The sequence below is a fragment of the Eleutherodactylus coqui genome, chromosome 3 (genome assembly GCF_035609145.1).
Source record: "Eleutherodactylus coqui strain aEleCoq1 chromosome 3, aEleCoq1.hap1, whole genome shotgun sequence".
Taxonomy (NCBI): domain Eukaryota; kingdom Metazoa; phylum Chordata; class Amphibia; order Anura; family Eleutherodactylidae; genus Eleutherodactylus; species Eleutherodactylus coqui.
Window position 1 is genome coordinate 87,350,652 of NC_089839.1, and position 15,009 is coordinate 87,365,660.

The following is a 15,009-nucleotide window of genomic DNA, read 5'->3' on the forward strand; positions in this document are numbered from 1 at the left end:
GCAGCGGTGGTGGCAGGAGCTGAGGAACCCCTTGCCCATTATGCTCTGGTTTCTCTTCAGAACGTATAAATTTTTCGCCTTTTACTAAGGATTTCCGTGGAGAGGAGCAACACTGAGTTTTGTAGCAATTTTTGCATGCTCCAGTTTTGCTGGGGCTTCCTTATTCTGGTGAAAAAAGAGAGCGTGCTGTTTCCGAATGTGTTAACTGATCCTGAATGGGGGTCCTCATTTGCATGTTGCAGAAGCAAAGCATCCTGGGAAAGATGTGATCCTGGCTGATTGTGCACAATTACCCAAGGCAGCCAGAATCCTGTCAACAGTTCCTGAACAGGGGCCTTATTTGCATACTGCAGAAGTGAAGGATTCTGGCTGGTTGTGCACAATTTCTCATTTTGCCTCTTTTCCGGGTGGTCTCCCTAGGCTAAGAGAGCACTGCAGCGGTGGTGGCAGGAGCTGAGGAACCCCTTGCCCATTACGCTCTGGTTTCTCTTCAGAACGTATAAATCTTTCGCCTTTTACTAAAGATTTCCGTGGAGAGGAGCAACACTGAGTTTTGTAGCAATTTTTGCATGCTCCAGTTTTGCTGGGGCTTCCTTATTCTGGTGAAAAAAGAGAGAGTGCTGTTTCCGAATGTGTTAACTGATCCTGAATGGGGGTCCTCATTTGCATGTTGCAGAAGCAAAGCATCCTGGGAAAGATGTGATCCTGGCTGATTGTGCACAATTACCCAAGGCAGCCAGAATCCTGTCAACAGTTCCTGAACAGGGGCCTTATTTGCATACTGCAGAAGTGAAGGATTCTGGCTGGTTGTGCACAATTTCTCATTTTGCCTCTTTTCCGGGTGGTCTCCCTAGGCTAAGAGAGCACTGCAGCGGTGGTGGCAGGAGCTGAGGAACCCCTTGCCCATTATGCTCTGGTTTCTCTTCAGAACGTATAAATCTTTCGCCTTTTACTAAAGATTTCCGTGGAGAGGAGCAACACTGAGTTTTGTAGCAATTTTTGCATGCTCCAGTTTTGCTGGGGCTTCCTTATTCTGGTGAAAAAAGAGAGAGTGCTGTTTCCGAATGTGTTAACTGATCCTGAATGGGGGTCCTCATTTGCATGTTGCAGAAGCAAAGCATCCTGGGAAAGATGTGATCCTGGCTGATTGTGCACAATTACCCAAGGCAGCCAGAATCCTGTCAACAGTTCCTGAACAGGGGCCTTATTTGCATACTGCAGAAGTGAAGGATTCTGGCTGGTTGTGCACAATTTCTCATTTTGCCTCTTTTCCGGGTGGTCTCCCTAGGCTAAGAGAGCACTGCAGCGGTGGTGGCAGGAGCTGAGGAACCCCTTGCCCATTATGCTCTGGTTTCTCTTCAGAACGTATAAATCTTTCGCCTTTTACTAAAGATTTCCGTGGAGAGGAGCAACACTGAGTTTTGTAGCAATTTTTGCATGCTCCAGTTTTGCTGGGGCTTCCTTATTCTGGTGAAAAAAGAGAGTGTGCTGTTTCTGAATGTGTTAACTGATCCTGAATGGGGGTCCTCATTTGCATGTTGCAGAAGCAAAGCATCCTGGGAAAGATGTGATCCTGGCTGATTGTGCACAATTACCCAAGGCAGCCAGAATCCTGTCAACAGTTCCTGAACAGGGGCCTTATTTGCATACTGCAGAAGTGAAGGATTCTGGCTGGTTGTGCACAATTTCTCATTTTGCCTCTTTTCCGGGTGGTCTCCCTAGGCTAAGAGAGCACTGCAGCGGTGGTGGCAGGAGCTGAGGAACCCCTTGCCCATTATGCTCTGGTTTCTCTTCAGAACGTATAAATCTTTCGCCTTTTACTAAAGATTTCCGTGGAGAGGAGCAACACTGAGTTTTGTAGCAATTTTTGCATGCTCCAGTTTTGCTGGGGCTTCCTTATTCTGGTGAAAAAAGAGAGTGTGCTGTTTCCGAATGTGTTAACTGATCCTGAATGGGGGTCCTCATTTGCATGTTGCAGAAGCAAAGCATCCTGGGAAAGATGTGATCCTGGCTGATTGTGCACAATTACCCAAGGCAGCCAGAATCCTGTCAACAGTTCCTGAACAGGGGCCTTATTTGCATACTGCAGAAGTGAAGGATTCTGGCTGGTTGTGCACAATTTCTCATTTTGCCTCTTTTCCGGGTGGTCTCCCTAGGCTAAGAGAGCACTGCAGCGGTGGTGGCAGGAGCTGAGGAACCCCTTGCACATTACGCTCTGGTTTCTCTTCAGAACGTATAAATCTTTCGCCTTTTACTAAAGATTTCCGTGGAGAGGAGCAACACTGAGTTTTGTAGCAATTTTTGCATGCTCCAGTTTTGCTGGGGCTTCCTTATTCTGGTGAAAAAAGAGAGAGTGCTGTTTCTGAATGTGTTAACTGATCCTGAATGGGGGTCCTCATTTGCATGTTGCAGAAGCAAAGCATCCTGGGAAAGATGTGATCCTGGCTGATTGTGCACAATTACCCAAGGCAGCCAGAATCCTGTCAACAGTTCCTGAACAGGGGCCTTATTTGCATACTGCAGAAGTGAAGGATTCTGGCTGGTTGTGCACAATTTCTCATTTTGCCTCTTTTCCGGGTGGTCTCCCTAGGCTAAGAGAGCACTGCAGCGGTGGTGGCAGGAGCTGAGGAACCCCTTGCCCATTATGCTCTGGTTTCTCTTCAGAACGTATAAATCTTTCGCCTTTTACTAAAGATTTCCGTGGAGAGGAGCAACACTGAGTTTTGTAGCAATTTTTGCATGCTCCAGTTTTGCTGGGGCTTCCTTATTCTGGTGAAAAAAGAGAGTGTGCTGTTTCCGAATGTGTTAACTGATCCTGAATGGGGGTCCTCATTTGCATGTTGCAGAAGCAAAGCATCCTGGGAAAGATGTGATCCTGGCTGATTGTGCACAATTACCCAAGGCAGCCAGAATCCTGTCAACAGTTCCTGAACAGGGGCCTTATTTGCATACTGCAGAAGTGAAGGATTCTGGCTGGTTGTGCACAATTTCTCATTTTGCCTCTTTTCCGGGTGGTCTCCCTAGGCTAAGAGAGCACTGCAGCGGTGGTGGCAGGAGCTGAGGAACCCCTTGCCCATTATGCTCTGGTTTCTCTTCAGAACGTATAAATCTTTCGCCTTTTACTAAAGCTTTCCGTGGAGAGGAGCAACACTGAGTTTTGTAGCAATTTTTGCATGCTCCAGTTTTGCTGGGGCTTCCTTATTCTGGTGAAAAAAGAGAGTGTGCTGTTTCCGAATGTGTTAACTGATCCTGAATGGGGGTCCTCATTTGCATGTTGCAGAAGCAAAGCATCCTGGGAAAGATGTGATCCTGGCTGATTGTGCACAATTACCCAAGGCAGCCAGAATCCTGTCAACAGTTCCTGAACAGGGGCCTTATTTGCATACTGCAGAAGTGAAGGATTCTGGCTGGTTGTGCACAATTTCTCATTTTGCCTCTTTTCCGGGTGGTCTCCCTAGGCTAAGAGAGCACTGCAGCGGTGGTGGCAGGAGCTGAGGAACCCCTTGCACATTACGCTCTGGTTTCTCTTCAGAACGTATAAATCTTTCGCCTTTTACTAAAGATTTCCGTGGAGAGGAGCAACACTGAGTTTTGTAGCAATTTTTGCATGCTCCAGTTTTGCTGGGGCTTCCTTATTCTGGTGAAAAAAGAGAGAGTGCTGTTTCTGAATGTGTTAACTGATCCTGAATGGGGGTCCTCATTTGCATGTTGCAGAAGCAAAGCATCCTGGGAAAGATGTGATCCTGGCTGATTGTGCACAATTACCCAAGGCAGCCAGAATCCTGTCAACAGTTCCTGAACAGGGGCCTTATTTGCATACTGCAGAAGTGAAGGATTCTGGCTGGTTGTGCACAATTTCTCATTTTGCCTCTTTTCCGGGTGGTCTCCCTAGGCTAAGAGAGCACTGCAGCGGTGGTGGCAGGAGCTGAGGAACCCCTTGCCCATTATGCTCTGGTTTCTCTTCAGAACGTATAAATCTTTCGCCTTTTACTAAAGATTTCCGTGGAGAGGAGCAACACTGAGTTTTGTAGCAATTTTTGCATGCTCCAGTTTTGCTGGGGCTTCCTTATTCTGGTGAAAAAAGAGAGTGTGCTGTTTCCGAATGTGTTAACTGATCCTGAATGGGGGTCCTCATTTGCATGTTGCAGAAGCAAAGCATCCTGGGAAAGATGTGATCCTGGCTGATTGTGCACAATTACCCAAGGCAGCCAGAATCCTGTCAACAGTTCCTGAACAGGGGCCTTATTTGCATACTGCAGAAGTGAAGGATTCTGGCTGGTTGTGCACAATTTCTCATTTTGCCTCTTTTCCGGGTGGTCTCCCTAGGCTAAGAGAGCACTGCAGCGGTGGTGGCAGGAGCTGAGGAACCCCTTGCCCATTATGCTCTGGTTTCTCTTCAGAACGTATAAATCTTTCGCCTTTTACTAAAGATTTCCGTGGAGAGGGGCAACACTGAGTTTTGTAGCAATTTTTGCATGCTCCAGTTTTGCTGGGGCTTCCTTATTCTGGTGAAAAAAGAGAGAGTGCTGTTTCCGAATGTGTTAACTGATCCTGAATGGGGGTCCTCATTTGCATGTTGCAGAAGCAAAGCATCCTGGGAAAGATGTGATCCTGGCTGATTGTGCACAATTACCCAAGGCAGCCAGAATCCTGTCAACAGTTCCTGAACAGGGGCCTTATTTGCATACTGCAGAAGTGAAGGATTCTGGCTGGTTGTGCACAATTTCTCATTTTGCCTCTTTTCCGGGTGGTCTCCCTAGGCTAAGAGAGCACTGCAGCGGTGGTGGCAGGAGCTGAGGAACCCCTTGCCCATTACGCTCTGGTTTCTCTTCAGAACGTATAAATCTTTCGCCTTTTACTAAAGCTTTCCGTGGAGAGGAGCAACACTGAGTTTTGTAGCAATTTTTGCATGCTCCAGTTTTGCTGGGGCTTCCTTATTCTGGTGAAAAAAGAGAGAGTGCTGTTTCCGAATGTGTTAACTGATCCTGAATGGGGGTCCTCATTTGCATGTTGCAGAAGCAAAGCATCCTGGGAAAGATGTGATCCTGGCTGATTGTGCACAATTACCCAAGGCAGCCAGAATCCTGTCAACAGTTCCTGAACAGGGGCCTTATTTGCATACTGCAGAAGTGAAGGATTCTGGCTGGTTGTGCACAATTTCTCATTTTGCCTCTTTTCCGGGTGGTCTCCCTAGGCTAAGAGAGCACTGCAGCGGTGGTGGCAGGAGCTGAGGAACCCCTTGCCCATTATGCTCTGGTTTCTCTTCAGAACGTATAAATCTTTCGCCTTTTACTAAAGATTTCCGTGGAGAGGAGCAACACTGAGTTTTGTAGCAATTTTTGCATGCTCCAGTTTTGCTGGGGCTTCCTTATTCTGGTGAAAAAAGAGAGAGTGCTGTTTCCGAATGTGTTAACTGATCCTGAATGGGGGTCCTCATTTGCATGTTGCAGAAGCAAAGCATCCTGGGAAAGATGTGATCCTGGCTGATTGTACACAATTACCCAAGGCAGCCAGAATCCTGTCAACAGTTCCTGAACAGGGGCCTTATTTGCATACTGCAGAAGTGAAGGATTCTGGCTGGTTGTGCACAATTTCTCATTTTGCCTCTTTTCCGGGTGGTCTCCCTAGGCTAAGAGAGCACTGCAGCGGTGGTGGCAGGAGCTGAGGAACCCCTTGCCCATTATGCTCTGGTTTCTCTTCAGAACGTATAAATCTTTCGCCTTTTACTAAAGATTTCCGTGGAGAGGGGCAACACTGAGTTTTGTAGCAATTTTTGCATGCTCCAGTTTTGCTGGGGCTTCCTTATTCTGGTGAAAAAAGAGAGAGTGCTGTTTCCGAATGTGTTAACTGATCCTGAATGGGGGTCCTCATTTGCATGTTGCAGAAGCAAAGCATCCTGGGAAAGATGTGATCCTGGCTGATTGTGCACAATTACCCAAGGCAGCCAGAATCCTGTCAACAGTTCCTGAACAGGGGCCTTATTTGCATACTGCAGAAGTGAAGGATTCTGGCTGGTTGTGCACAATTTCTCATTTTGCCTCTTTGTCTCCCTAGGCTAAGAGAGCACTGCAACGGTGGTGGCAGGAGCTGAGGAACCCCTTGCCCTTTATGCTCTGGTTTCTCTTCAGAACGTATAAATCTTTCGCCTTTTACTAAAGATTTCCGTGGAGAGGAGCAACACTGAGTTTTGTAGCAATTTTTGCATGCTCCAGTTTTGCTGGGGCTTCCTTATTCTGGTGAAAAAAGAGAGAGTGCTGTTTCCGAATGTGTTAACTGATCCTGAATGGGGGTCCTCATTTGCATGTTGCAGAAGCAAAGCATCCTGGGAAAGATGTGATCCTGGCTGATTGTGCACAATTACCCAAGGCAGCCAGAATCCTGTCAACAGTTCCTGAACAGGGGCCTTATTTGCATACTGCAGAAGTGAAGGATTCTGGCTGGTTGTGCACAATTTCTCATTTTGCCTCTTTTCCGGGTGGTCTCCCTAGGCTAAGAGAGCACTGCAGCGGTGGTGGCAGGAGCTGAGGAACCCCTTGCCCATTATGCTCTGGTTTCTCTTCAGAACGTATAAATCTTTCGCCTTTTACTAAAGATTTCCGTGGAGAGGAGCAACACTGAGTTTTGTAGCAATTTTTGCATGCTCCAGTTTTGCTGGGGCTTCCTTATTCTGGTGAAAAAAGAGAGAGTGCTGTTTCCGAATGTGTTAACTGATCCTGAATGGGGGTCCTCATTTGCATGTTGCAGAAGCAAAGCATCCTGGGAAAGATGTGATCCTGGCTGATTGTGCACAATTACCCAAGGCAGCCAGAATCCTGTCAACAGTTCCTGAACAGGGGCCTTATTTGCATACTGCAGAAGTGAAGGATTCTGGCTGGTTGTGCACAATTTCTCATTTTGCCTCTTTTCCGGGTGGTCTCCCTAGGCTAAGAGAGCACTGCAGCGGTGGTGGCAGGAGCTGAGGAACCCCTTGCCCATTATGCTCTGGTTTCTCTTCAGAACGTATAAATCTTTCGCCTTTTACTAAAGATTTCCGTGGAGAGGAGCAACACTGAGTTTTGTAGCAATTTTTGCATGCTCCAGTTTTGCTGGGGCTTCCTTATTCTGGTGAAAAAAGAGAGAGTGCTGTTTCCGAATGTGTTAACTGATCCTGAATGGGGGTCCTCATTTGCATGTTGCAGAAGCAAAGCATCCTGGGAAAGATGTGATCCTGGCTGATTGTGCACAATTACCCAAGGCAGCCAGAATCCTGTCAACAGTTCCTGAACAGGGGCCTTATTTGCATACTGCAGAAGTGAAGGATTCTGGCTGGTTGTGCACAATTTCTCATTTTGCCTCTTTTCCGGGTGGTCTCCCTAGGCTAAGAGAGCACTGCAGCGGTGGTGGCAGGAGCTGAGGAACCCCTTGCCCATTATGCTCTGGTTTCTCTTCAGAACTTATAAATCTTTCGCCTTTTACTAAAGATTTCCGTGGAGAGGAGCAACACTGAGTTTTGTAGCAATTTTTGCATGCTCCAGTTTTGCTGGGGCTTCCTTATTCTGGTGAAAAAAGAGAGAGTGCTGTTTCCGAATGTGTTAACTGATCCTGAATGGGGGTCCTCATTTGCATGTTGCAGAAGCAAAGCATCCTGGGAAAGATGTGATCCTGGCTGATTGTGCACAATTACCCAAGGCAGCCAGAATCCTGTCAACAGTTCCTGAACAGGGGCCTTATTTGCATACTGCAGAAGTGAAGGATTCTGGCTGGTTGTGCACAATTTCTCATTTTGCCTCTTTTCCGGGTGGTCTCCCTAGGCTAAGAGAGCACTGCAGCGGTGGTGGCAGGAGCTGAGGAACCCCTTGCCCATTATGCTCTGGTTTCTCTTCAGAACGTATAAATCTTTCGCCTTTTACTAAAGATTTCCGTGGAGAGGAGCAACACTGAGTTTTGTAGCAATTTTTGCATGCTCCAGTTTTGCTGGGGCTTCCTTATTCTGGTGAAAAAAGAGAGAGTGCTGTTTCCGAATGTGTTAACTGATCCTGAATGGGGGTCCTCATTTGCATGTTGCAGAAGCAAAGCATCCTGGGAAAGATGTGATCCTAGCTGATTGTGCACAATTACCCAAGGCAGCCAGAATCCTGTCAACAGTTCCTGAACAGGGGCCTTATTTGCATACTGCAGAAGTGAAGGATTCTGGCTGGTTGTGCACAATTTCTCATTTTGCCTCTTTTCCGGGTGGTCTCCCTAGGCTAAGAGAGCACTGCAGCGGTGGTGGCAGGAGCTGAGGAACCCCTTGCCCATTATGCTCTGGTTTCTCTTCAGAACGTATAAATCTTTCGCCTTTTACTAAAGATTTCCATGGAGAGGAGCAACACTGAGTTTTGCTGGGGCTTCCTTATTCTGGTGAAAAAAGAGAGTGTGCTGTTTCCGAATGTGTTAACTGATCCTGAATGGGGGTCCTCATTTGCATGTTGCAGAAGCAAAGCATCCTGGGAAAGATGTGATCCTGGCTGATTGTGCACAATTACCCAAGGCAGCCAGAATCCTGTCAACAGTTCCTGAACAGGGGCCTTATTTGCATACTGCAGAAGTGAAGGATTCTGGCTGGTTGTGCACAATTTCTCATTTTGCCTCTTTTCCGGGTGGTCTCCCTAGGCTAAGAGAGCACTGCAGCGGTGGTGGCAGGAGCTGAGGAACCCCTTGCCCATTATGCTCTGGTTTCTCTTCAGAACGTATAAATCTTTCGCCTTTTACTAAAGATTTCTGTGGAGAGGAGCAACACTGAGTTTTGCTGGGGCTTCCTTATACTGGTGAAAAAAGAGAGAGTGCTGTTTCCGAATGTGTTAACTGATCCTGAATGGGGGTCCTCATTTGCATGTTGCAGAAGCAAAGCATCCTGGGAAAGATGTGATCCTGGCTGATTGTGCACAATTACCCAAGGCAGCCAGAATCCTGTCAACAGTTCCTGAACAGGGGCCTTATTTGCATACTGCAGAAGTGAAGGATTCTGGCTGGTTGTGCACAATTTCTCATTTTGCCTCTTTTCCGGGTGGTCTCCCTAGGCTAAGAGAGCACTGCAGCGGTGGTGGCAGGAGCTGAGGAACCCCTTGCCCATTATGCTCTGGTTTCTCTTCAGAACGTATAAATCTTTCGCCTTTTACTAAAGATTTCCGTGGAGAGGAGCAACACTGAGTTTTGTAGCAATTTTTGCATGCTCCAGTTTTGCTGGGGCTTCCTTATTCTGGTGAAAAAAGAGAGAGTGCTGTTTCCGAATGTGTTAACTGATCCTGAATGGGGGTCCTCATTTGCATGTTGCAGAAGCAAAGCATCCTGGGAAAGATGTGATCCTGGCTGATTGTACACAATTACCCAAGGCAGCCAGAATCCTGTCAACAGTTCCTGAACAGGGGCCTTATTTGCATACTGCAGAAGTGAAGGATTCTGGCTGGTTGTGCACAATTTCTCATTTTGCCTCTTTTCCGGGTGGTCTCCCTAGGCTAAGAGAGCACTGCAGCGGTGGTGGCAGGAGCTGAGGAACCCCTTGCCCATTATGCTCTGGTTTCTCTTCAGAACGTATAAATCTTTCGCCTTTTACTAAAGATTTCCGTGGAGAGGGGCAACACTGAGTTTTGTAGCAATTTTTGCATGCTCCAGTTTTGCTGGGGCTTCCTTATTCTGGTGAAAAAAGAGAGAGTGCTGTTTCCGAATGTGTTAACTGATCCTGAATGGGGGTCCTCATTTGCATGTTGCAGAAGCAAAGCATCCTGGGAAAGATGTGATCCTGGCTGATTGTGCACAATTACCCAAGGCAGCCAGAATCCTGTCAACAGTTCCTGAACAGGGGCCTTATTTGCATACTGCAGAAGTGAAGGATTCTGGCTGGTTGTGCACAATTTCTCATTTTGCCTCTTTGTCTCCCTAGGCTAAGAGAGCACTGCAACGGTGGTGGCAGGAGCTGAGGAACCCCTTGCCCTTTATGCTCTGGTTTCTCTTCAGAACGTATAAATCTTTCGCCTTTTACTAAAGATTTCCGTGGAGAGGAGCAACACTGAGTTTTGTAGCAATTTTTGCATGCTCCAGTTTTGCTGGGGCTTCCTTATTCTGGTGAAAAAAGAGAGAGTGCTGTTTCCGAATGTGTTAACTGATCCTGAATGGGGGTCCTCATTTGCATGTTGCAGAAGCAAAGCATCCTGGGAAAGATGTGATCCTGGCTGATTGTGCACAATTACCCAAGGCAGCCAGAATCCTGTCAACAGTTCCTGAACAGGGGCCTTATTTGCATACTGCAGAAGTGAAGGATTCTGGCTGGTTGTGCACAATTTCTCATTTTGCCTCTTTTCCGGGTGGTCTCCCTAGGCTAAGAGAGCACTGCAGCGGTGGTGGCAGGAGCTGAGGAACCCCTTGCCCATTATGCTCTGGTTTCTCTTCAGAACGTATAAATCTTTCGCCTTTTACTAAAGATTTCCGTGGAGAGGAGCAACACTGAGTTTTGTAGCAATTTTTGCATGCTCCAGTTTTGCTGGGGCTTCCTTATTCTGGTGAAAAAAGAGAGAGTGCTGTTTCCGAATGTGTTAACTGATCCTGAATGGGGGTCCTCATTTGCATGTTGCAGAAGCAAAGCATCCTGGGAAAGATGTGATCCTGGCTGATTGTGCACAATTACCCAAGGCAGCCAGAATCCTGTCAACAGTTCCTGAACAGGGGCCTTATTTGCATACTGCAGAAGTGAAGGATTCTGGCTGGTTGTGCACAATTTCTCATTTTGCCTCTTTTCCGGGTGGTCTCCCTAGGCTAAGAGAGCACTGCAGCGGTGGTGGCAGGAGCTGAGGAACCCCTTGCCCATTATGTTCTGGTTTCTCTTCAGAACGTATAAATCTTTCGCCTTTTACTAAAGATTTCCGTGGAGAGGAGCAACACTGAGTTTTGTAGCAATTTTTGCATGCTCCAGTTTTGCTGGGGCTTCCTTATTCTGGTGAAAAAAGAGAGAGTGCTGTTTCCGAATGTGTTAACTGATCCTGAATGGGGGTCCTCATTTGCATGTTGCAGAAGCAAAGCATCCTGGGAAAGATGTGATCCTGGCTGATTGTGCACAATTACCCAAGGCAGCCAGAATCCTGTCAACAGTTCCTGAACAGGGGCCTTATTTGCATACTGCAGAAGTGAAGGATTCTGGCTGGTTGTGCACAATTTCTCATTTTGCCTCTTTTCCGGGTGGTCTCCCTAGGCTAAGAGAGCATTGCAGCGGTGGTGGCAGGAGCTGAGGAACCCCTTGCCCATTATGCTCTGGTTTCTCTTCAGAACGTATAAATCTTTCGCCTTTTACTAAAGATTTCCGTGGAGAGGAGCAACACTGAGTTTTGTAGCAATTTTTGCATGCTCCAGTTTTGCTGGGGCTTCCTTATTCTGGTGAAAAAAGAGAGAGTGCTGTTTCCGAATGTGTTAACTGATCCTGAATGGGGGTCCTCATTTGCATGTTGCAGAAGCAAAGCATCCTGGGAAAGATGTGATCCTGGCTGATTGTGCACAATTACCCAAGGCAGCCAGAATCCTGTCAACAGTTCCTGAACAGGGGCCTTATTTGCATACTGCAGAAGTGAAGGATTCTGGCTGGTTGTGCACAATTTCTCATTTTGCCTCTTTTCCGGGTGGTCTCCCTAGGCTAAGAGAGCATTGCAGCGGTGGTGGCAGGAGCTGAGGAACCCCTTGCCCATTATGCTCTGGTTTCTCTTCAGAACGTATAAATCTTTCGCCTTTTACTAAAGATTTCCGTGGAGAGGAGCAACACTGAGTTTTGTAGCAATTTTTGCATGCTCCAGTTTTGCTGGGGCTTCCTTATTCTGGTGAAAAAAGAGAGCGTGCTGTTTCCGAATGTGTTAACTGATCCTGAATGGGGGTCCTCATTTGCATGTTGCAGAAGCAAAGCATCCTGGGAAAGATGTGATCCTGGCTGATTGTGCACAATTACCCAAGGCAGCCAGAATCCTGTCAACAGTTCCTGAACAGGGGCCTTATTTGCATACTGCAGAAGTGAAGGATTCTGGCTGGTTGTGCACAATTTCTCATTTTGCCTCTTTTCCGGGTGGTCTCCCTAGGCTAAGAGAGCACTGCAGCGGTGGTGGCAGGAGCTGAGGAACCCCTTGCCCATTACGCTCTGGTTTCTCTTCAGAACGTATAAATCTTTCGCCTTTTACTAAAGATTTCCGTGGAGAGGAGCAACACTGAGTTTTGTAGCAATTTTTGCATGCTCCAGTTTTGCTGGGGCTTCCTTATTCTGGTGAAAAAAGAGAGAGTGCTGTTTCCGAATGTGTTAACTGATCCTGAATGGGGGTCCTCATTTGCATGTTGCAGAAGCAAAGCATCCTGGGAAAGATTTGATCCTGGCTGATTGTGCACAATTACCCAAGGCAGCCAGAATCCTGTCAACAGTTCCTGAACAGGGGCCTTATTTGCATACTGCAGAAGTGAAGGATTCTGGCTGGTTGTGCACAATTTCTCATTTTGCCTCTTTTCCGGGTGGTCTCCCTAGGCTAAGAGAGCACTGCAGCGGTGGTGGCAGGAGCTGAGGAACCCCTTGCCCATTATGCTCTGGTTTCTCTTCAGAACTTATAAATCTTTCGCCTTTTACTAAAGATTTCCGTGGAGAGGAGCAACACTGAGTTTTGTAGCAATTTTTGCATGCTCCAGTTTTGCTGGGGCTTCCTTATTCTGGTGAAAAAAGAGAGAGTGCTGTTTCCGAATGTGTTAACTGATCCTGAATGGGGGTCCTCATTTGCATGTTGCAGAAGCAAAGCATCCTGGGAAAGATGTGATCCTGGCTGATTGTGCACAATTACCCAAGGCAGCCAGAATCCTGTCAACAGTTCCTGAACAGGGGCCTTATTTGCATACTGCAGAAGTGAAGGATTCTGGCTGGTTGTGCACAATTTCTCATTTTGCCTCTTTTCCGGGTGGTCTCCCTAGGCTAAGAGAGCACTGCAGCGGTGGTGGCAGGAGCTGAGGAACCCCTTGCCCATTATGCTCTGGTTTCTCTTCAGAACGTATAAATCTTTCGCCTTTTACTAAAGATTTCCGTGGAGAGGAGCAACACTGAGTTTTGTAGCAATTTTTGCATGCTCCAGTTTTGCTGGGGCTTCCTTATTCTGGTGAAAAAAGAGAGAGTGCTGTTTCCGAATGTGTTAACTGATCCTGAATGGGGGTCCTCATTTGCATGTTGCAGAAGCAAAGCATCCTGGGAAAGATGTGATCCTAGCTGATTGTGCACAATTACCCAAGGCAGCCAGAATCCTGTCAACAGTTCCTGAACAGGGGCCTTATTTGCATACTGCAGAAGTGAAGGATTCTGGCTGGTTGTGCACAATTTCTCATTTTGCCTCTTTTCCGGGTGGTCTCCCTAGGCTAAGAGAGCACTGCAGCGGTGGTGGCAGGAGCTGAGGAACCCCTTGCCCATTATGCTCTGGTTTCTCTTCAGAACGTATAAATCTTTCGCCTTTTACTAAAGATTTCCGTGGAGAGGAGCAACACTGAGTTTTGCTGGGGCTTCCTTATTCTGGTGAAAAAAGAGAGTGTGCTGTTTCCGAATGTGTTAACTGATCCTGAATGGGGGTCCTCATTTGCATGTTGCAGAAGCAAAGCATCCTGGGAAAGATGTGATCCTGGCTGATTGTGCACAATTACCCAAGGCAGCCAGAATCCTGTCAACAGTTCCTGAACAGGGGCCTTATTTGCATACTGCAGAAGTGAAGGATTCTGGCTGGTTGTGCACAATTTCTCATTTTGCCTCTTTTCCGGGTGGTCTCCCTAGGCTAAGAGAGCACTGCAGCGGTGGTGGCAGGAGCTGAGGAACCCCTTGCCCATTATGCTCTGGTTTCTCTTCAGAACGTATAAATCTTTCGCCTTTTACTAAAGATTTCTGTGGAGAGGAGCAACACTGAGTTTTGCTGGGGCTTCCTTATACTGGTGAAAAAAGAGAGAGTGCTGTTTCCGAATGTGTTAACTGATCCTGAATGGGGGTCCTCATTTGCATGTTGCAGAAGCAAAGCATCCTGGGAAAGATGTGATCCTGGCTGATTGTGCACAATTACCCAAGGCAGCCAGAATCCTGTCAACAGTTCCTGAACAGGGGCCTTATTTGCATACTGCAGAAGTGAAGGATTCTGGCTGGTTGTGCACAATTTCTCATTTTGCCTCTTTTCCGGGTGGTCTCCCTAGGCTAAGAGAGCACTGCAGCGGTGGTGGCAGGAGCTGAGGAACCCCTTGCCCATTATGCTCTGGTTTCTCTTCAGAACGTATAAATCTTTCGCCTTTTACTAAAGATTTCCGTGGAGAGGGGCAACACTGAGTTTTGTAGCAATTTTTGCATGCTCCAGTTTTGCTGGGGCTTCCTTATTCTGGTGAAAAAAGAGAGAGTGCTGTTTCCGAATGTGTTAACTGATCCTGAATGGGGGTCCTCATTTGCATGTTGCAGAAGCAAAGCATCCTGGGAAAGATGTGATCCTGGCTGATTGTGCACAATTACCCAAGGCAGCCAGAATCCTGTCAACAGTTCCTGAACAGGGGCCTTATTTGCATACTGCAGAAGTGAAGGATTCTGGCTGGTTGTGCACAATTTCTCATTTTGCCTCTTTTCCGGGTGGTCTCCCTAGGCTAAGAGAGCACTGCAGCGGTGGTGGCAGGAGCTGAGGAACCCCTTGCCCATTACGCTCTGGTTTCTCTTCAGAACGTATAAATCTTTCGCCTTTTACTAAAGATTTCCGTGGAGAGGAGCAACACTGAGTTTTGTAGCAATTTTTGCATGCTCCAGTTTTGCTGGGGCTTCCTTATTCTGGTGAAAAAAGAGAGAGTGCTGTTTCCGAATGTGTTAACTGATCCTGAATGGGGGTCCTCATTTGCATGTTGCAGAAGCAAAGCATCCTGGGAAAGATGTGATCCTGGCTGATTGTGCACAATTACCCAAGGCAGCCAGAATCCTGTCAACAGTTCCTGAACAGGGGCCTTATTTGCATACTGCAGAAGTGAAGGATTCTGGCTGGTTGT

General features: G+C 47.2%; 31 non-coding genes and 4 pseudogenes across 31 annotated transcripts; all 35 read left to right on the forward strand.

Annotated features, from left to right (window-relative positions):
* Positions 1-40: 40 nt before the first annotated feature.
* Positions 41-157, forward strand: LOC136622616 (U5 spliceosomal RNA). Its single transcript, XR_010791823.1, has one exon. It is a non-coding gene; the product is annotated as a U5 spliceosomal RNA (small nuclear RNA).
* Positions 158-474: 317 nt separating this feature from the next.
* LOC136622218 (U5 spliceosomal RNA) lies at positions 475-591 on the forward strand. Its single transcript, XR_010791442.1, has one exon. It is a non-coding gene; the product is annotated as a U5 spliceosomal RNA (small nuclear RNA).
* A 317-nt stretch (positions 592-908) lies between these two features.
* Positions 909-1,025, forward strand: LOC136622129 (U5 spliceosomal RNA). The gene has a single exon (XR_010791355.1). It is a non-coding gene; the product is annotated as a U5 spliceosomal RNA (small nuclear RNA).
* A 317-nt stretch (positions 1,026-1,342) lies between these two features.
* LOC136622130 (U5 spliceosomal RNA) lies at positions 1,343-1,459 on the forward strand. The gene has a single exon (XR_010791356.1). It is a non-coding gene; the product is annotated as a U5 spliceosomal RNA (small nuclear RNA).
* Positions 1,460-1,776: 317 nt separating this feature from the next.
* On the forward strand, positions 1,777-1,893 carry LOC136622131 (U5 spliceosomal RNA). The gene has a single exon (XR_010791357.1). It is a non-coding gene; the product is annotated as a U5 spliceosomal RNA (small nuclear RNA).
* A 317-nt stretch (positions 1,894-2,210) lies between these two features.
* Positions 2,211-2,327, forward strand: LOC136622219 (U5 spliceosomal RNA). The gene has a single exon (XR_010791443.1). It is a non-coding gene; the product is annotated as a U5 spliceosomal RNA (small nuclear RNA).
* Positions 2,328-2,644: 317 nt separating this feature from the next.
* On the forward strand, positions 2,645-2,761 carry LOC136622132 (U5 spliceosomal RNA). Its single transcript, XR_010791358.1, has one exon. It is a non-coding gene; the product is annotated as a U5 spliceosomal RNA (small nuclear RNA).
* Positions 2,762-3,078: 317 nt separating this feature from the next.
* On the forward strand, positions 3,079-3,195 carry LOC136622510 (U5 spliceosomal RNA). Its single transcript, XR_010791723.1, has one exon. It is a non-coding gene; the product is annotated as a U5 spliceosomal RNA (small nuclear RNA).
* Positions 3,196-3,512: 317 nt separating this feature from the next.
* On the forward strand, positions 3,513-3,629 carry LOC136622220 (U5 spliceosomal RNA). Its single transcript, XR_010791444.1, has one exon. It is a non-coding gene; the product is annotated as a U5 spliceosomal RNA (small nuclear RNA).
* A 317-nt stretch (positions 3,630-3,946) lies between these two features.
* On the forward strand, positions 3,947-4,063 carry LOC136622133 (U5 spliceosomal RNA). The gene has a single exon (XR_010791359.1). It is a non-coding gene; the product is annotated as a U5 spliceosomal RNA (small nuclear RNA).
* A 317-nt stretch (positions 4,064-4,380) lies between these two features.
* On the forward strand, positions 4,381-4,497 carry LOC136622268 (U5 spliceosomal RNA). Its single transcript, XR_010791491.1, has one exon. It is a non-coding gene; the product is annotated as a U5 spliceosomal RNA (small nuclear RNA).
* Positions 4,498-4,814: 317 nt separating this feature from the next.
* LOC136622602 (U5 spliceosomal RNA) lies at positions 4,815-4,931 on the forward strand. Its single transcript, XR_010791810.1, has one exon. It is a non-coding gene; the product is annotated as a U5 spliceosomal RNA (small nuclear RNA).
* Positions 4,932-5,248: 317 nt separating this feature from the next.
* Positions 5,249-5,365, forward strand: LOC136622134 (U5 spliceosomal RNA). The gene has a single exon (XR_010791360.1). It is a non-coding gene; the product is annotated as a U5 spliceosomal RNA (small nuclear RNA).
* A 317-nt stretch (positions 5,366-5,682) lies between these two features.
* On the forward strand, positions 5,683-5,799 carry LOC136622269 (U5 spliceosomal RNA). Its single transcript, XR_010791492.1, has one exon. It is a non-coding gene; the product is annotated as a U5 spliceosomal RNA (small nuclear RNA).
* Positions 5,800-6,108: 309 nt separating this feature from the next.
* Positions 6,109-6,225, forward strand: LOC136622135 (U5 spliceosomal RNA). The gene has a single exon (XR_010791361.1). It is a non-coding gene; the product is annotated as a U5 spliceosomal RNA (small nuclear RNA).
* Positions 6,226-6,542: 317 nt separating this feature from the next.
* Positions 6,543-6,659, forward strand: LOC136622137 (U5 spliceosomal RNA). The gene has a single exon (XR_010791363.1). It is a non-coding gene; the product is annotated as a U5 spliceosomal RNA (small nuclear RNA).
* Positions 6,660-6,976: 317 nt separating this feature from the next.
* LOC136622138 (U5 spliceosomal RNA) lies at positions 6,977-7,093 on the forward strand. Its single transcript, XR_010791364.1, has one exon. It is a non-coding gene; the product is annotated as a U5 spliceosomal RNA (small nuclear RNA).
* A 317-nt stretch (positions 7,094-7,410) lies between these two features.
* LOC136622441 (U5 spliceosomal RNA) lies at positions 7,411-7,527 on the forward strand. Its single transcript, XR_010791657.1, has one exon. It is a non-coding gene; the product is annotated as a U5 spliceosomal RNA (small nuclear RNA).
* A 317-nt stretch (positions 7,528-7,844) lies between these two features.
* LOC136622139 (U5 spliceosomal RNA) lies at positions 7,845-7,961 on the forward strand. Its single transcript, XR_010791365.1, has one exon. It is a non-coding gene; the product is annotated as a U5 spliceosomal RNA (small nuclear RNA).
* Positions 7,962-8,278: 317 nt separating this feature from the next.
* On the forward strand, positions 8,279-8,386 carry LOC136622639 (U5 spliceosomal RNA; annotated as a pseudogene).
* A 299-nt stretch (positions 8,387-8,685) lies between these two features.
* On the forward strand, positions 8,686-8,770 carry LOC136622641 (U5 spliceosomal RNA; annotated as a pseudogene).
* A 322-nt stretch (positions 8,771-9,092) lies between these two features.
* LOC136622140 (U5 spliceosomal RNA) lies at positions 9,093-9,209 on the forward strand. Its single transcript, XR_010791366.1, has one exon. It is a non-coding gene; the product is annotated as a U5 spliceosomal RNA (small nuclear RNA).
* Positions 9,210-9,526: 317 nt separating this feature from the next.
* LOC136622270 (U5 spliceosomal RNA) lies at positions 9,527-9,643 on the forward strand. The gene has a single exon (XR_010791493.1). It is a non-coding gene; the product is annotated as a U5 spliceosomal RNA (small nuclear RNA).
* Positions 9,644-9,952: 309 nt separating this feature from the next.
* LOC136622141 (U5 spliceosomal RNA) lies at positions 9,953-10,069 on the forward strand. The gene has a single exon (XR_010791367.1). It is a non-coding gene; the product is annotated as a U5 spliceosomal RNA (small nuclear RNA).
* A 317-nt stretch (positions 10,070-10,386) lies between these two features.
* On the forward strand, positions 10,387-10,503 carry LOC136622142 (U5 spliceosomal RNA). The gene has a single exon (XR_010791368.1). It is a non-coding gene; the product is annotated as a U5 spliceosomal RNA (small nuclear RNA).
* A 317-nt stretch (positions 10,504-10,820) lies between these two features.
* Positions 10,821-10,937, forward strand: LOC136622366 (U5 spliceosomal RNA). Its single transcript, XR_010791584.1, has one exon. It is a non-coding gene; the product is annotated as a U5 spliceosomal RNA (small nuclear RNA).
* Positions 10,938-11,254: 317 nt separating this feature from the next.
* LOC136622143 (U5 spliceosomal RNA) lies at positions 11,255-11,371 on the forward strand. Its single transcript, XR_010791369.1, has one exon. It is a non-coding gene; the product is annotated as a U5 spliceosomal RNA (small nuclear RNA).
* Positions 11,372-11,688: 317 nt separating this feature from the next.
* LOC136622144 (U5 spliceosomal RNA) lies at positions 11,689-11,805 on the forward strand. The gene has a single exon (XR_010791370.1). It is a non-coding gene; the product is annotated as a U5 spliceosomal RNA (small nuclear RNA).
* Positions 11,806-12,122: 317 nt separating this feature from the next.
* On the forward strand, positions 12,123-12,239 carry LOC136622221 (U5 spliceosomal RNA). Its single transcript, XR_010791445.1, has one exon. It is a non-coding gene; the product is annotated as a U5 spliceosomal RNA (small nuclear RNA).
* Positions 12,240-12,556: 317 nt separating this feature from the next.
* LOC136622442 (U5 spliceosomal RNA) lies at positions 12,557-12,673 on the forward strand. The gene has a single exon (XR_010791658.1). It is a non-coding gene; the product is annotated as a U5 spliceosomal RNA (small nuclear RNA).
* A 317-nt stretch (positions 12,674-12,990) lies between these two features.
* LOC136622145 (U5 spliceosomal RNA) lies at positions 12,991-13,107 on the forward strand. Its single transcript, XR_010791371.1, has one exon. It is a non-coding gene; the product is annotated as a U5 spliceosomal RNA (small nuclear RNA).
* A 317-nt stretch (positions 13,108-13,424) lies between these two features.
* LOC136622636 (U5 spliceosomal RNA) lies at positions 13,425-13,532 on the forward strand (annotated as a pseudogene).
* Positions 13,533-13,831: 299 nt separating this feature from the next.
* On the forward strand, positions 13,832-13,916 carry LOC136622642 (U5 spliceosomal RNA; annotated as a pseudogene).
* A 322-nt stretch (positions 13,917-14,238) lies between these two features.
* On the forward strand, positions 14,239-14,355 carry LOC136622272 (U5 spliceosomal RNA). The gene has a single exon (XR_010791495.1). It is a non-coding gene; the product is annotated as a U5 spliceosomal RNA (small nuclear RNA).
* A 317-nt stretch (positions 14,356-14,672) lies between these two features.
* Positions 14,673-14,789, forward strand: LOC136622222 (U5 spliceosomal RNA). Its single transcript, XR_010791446.1, has one exon. It is a non-coding gene; the product is annotated as a U5 spliceosomal RNA (small nuclear RNA).
* Positions 14,790-15,009: the final 220 nt, after the last annotated feature.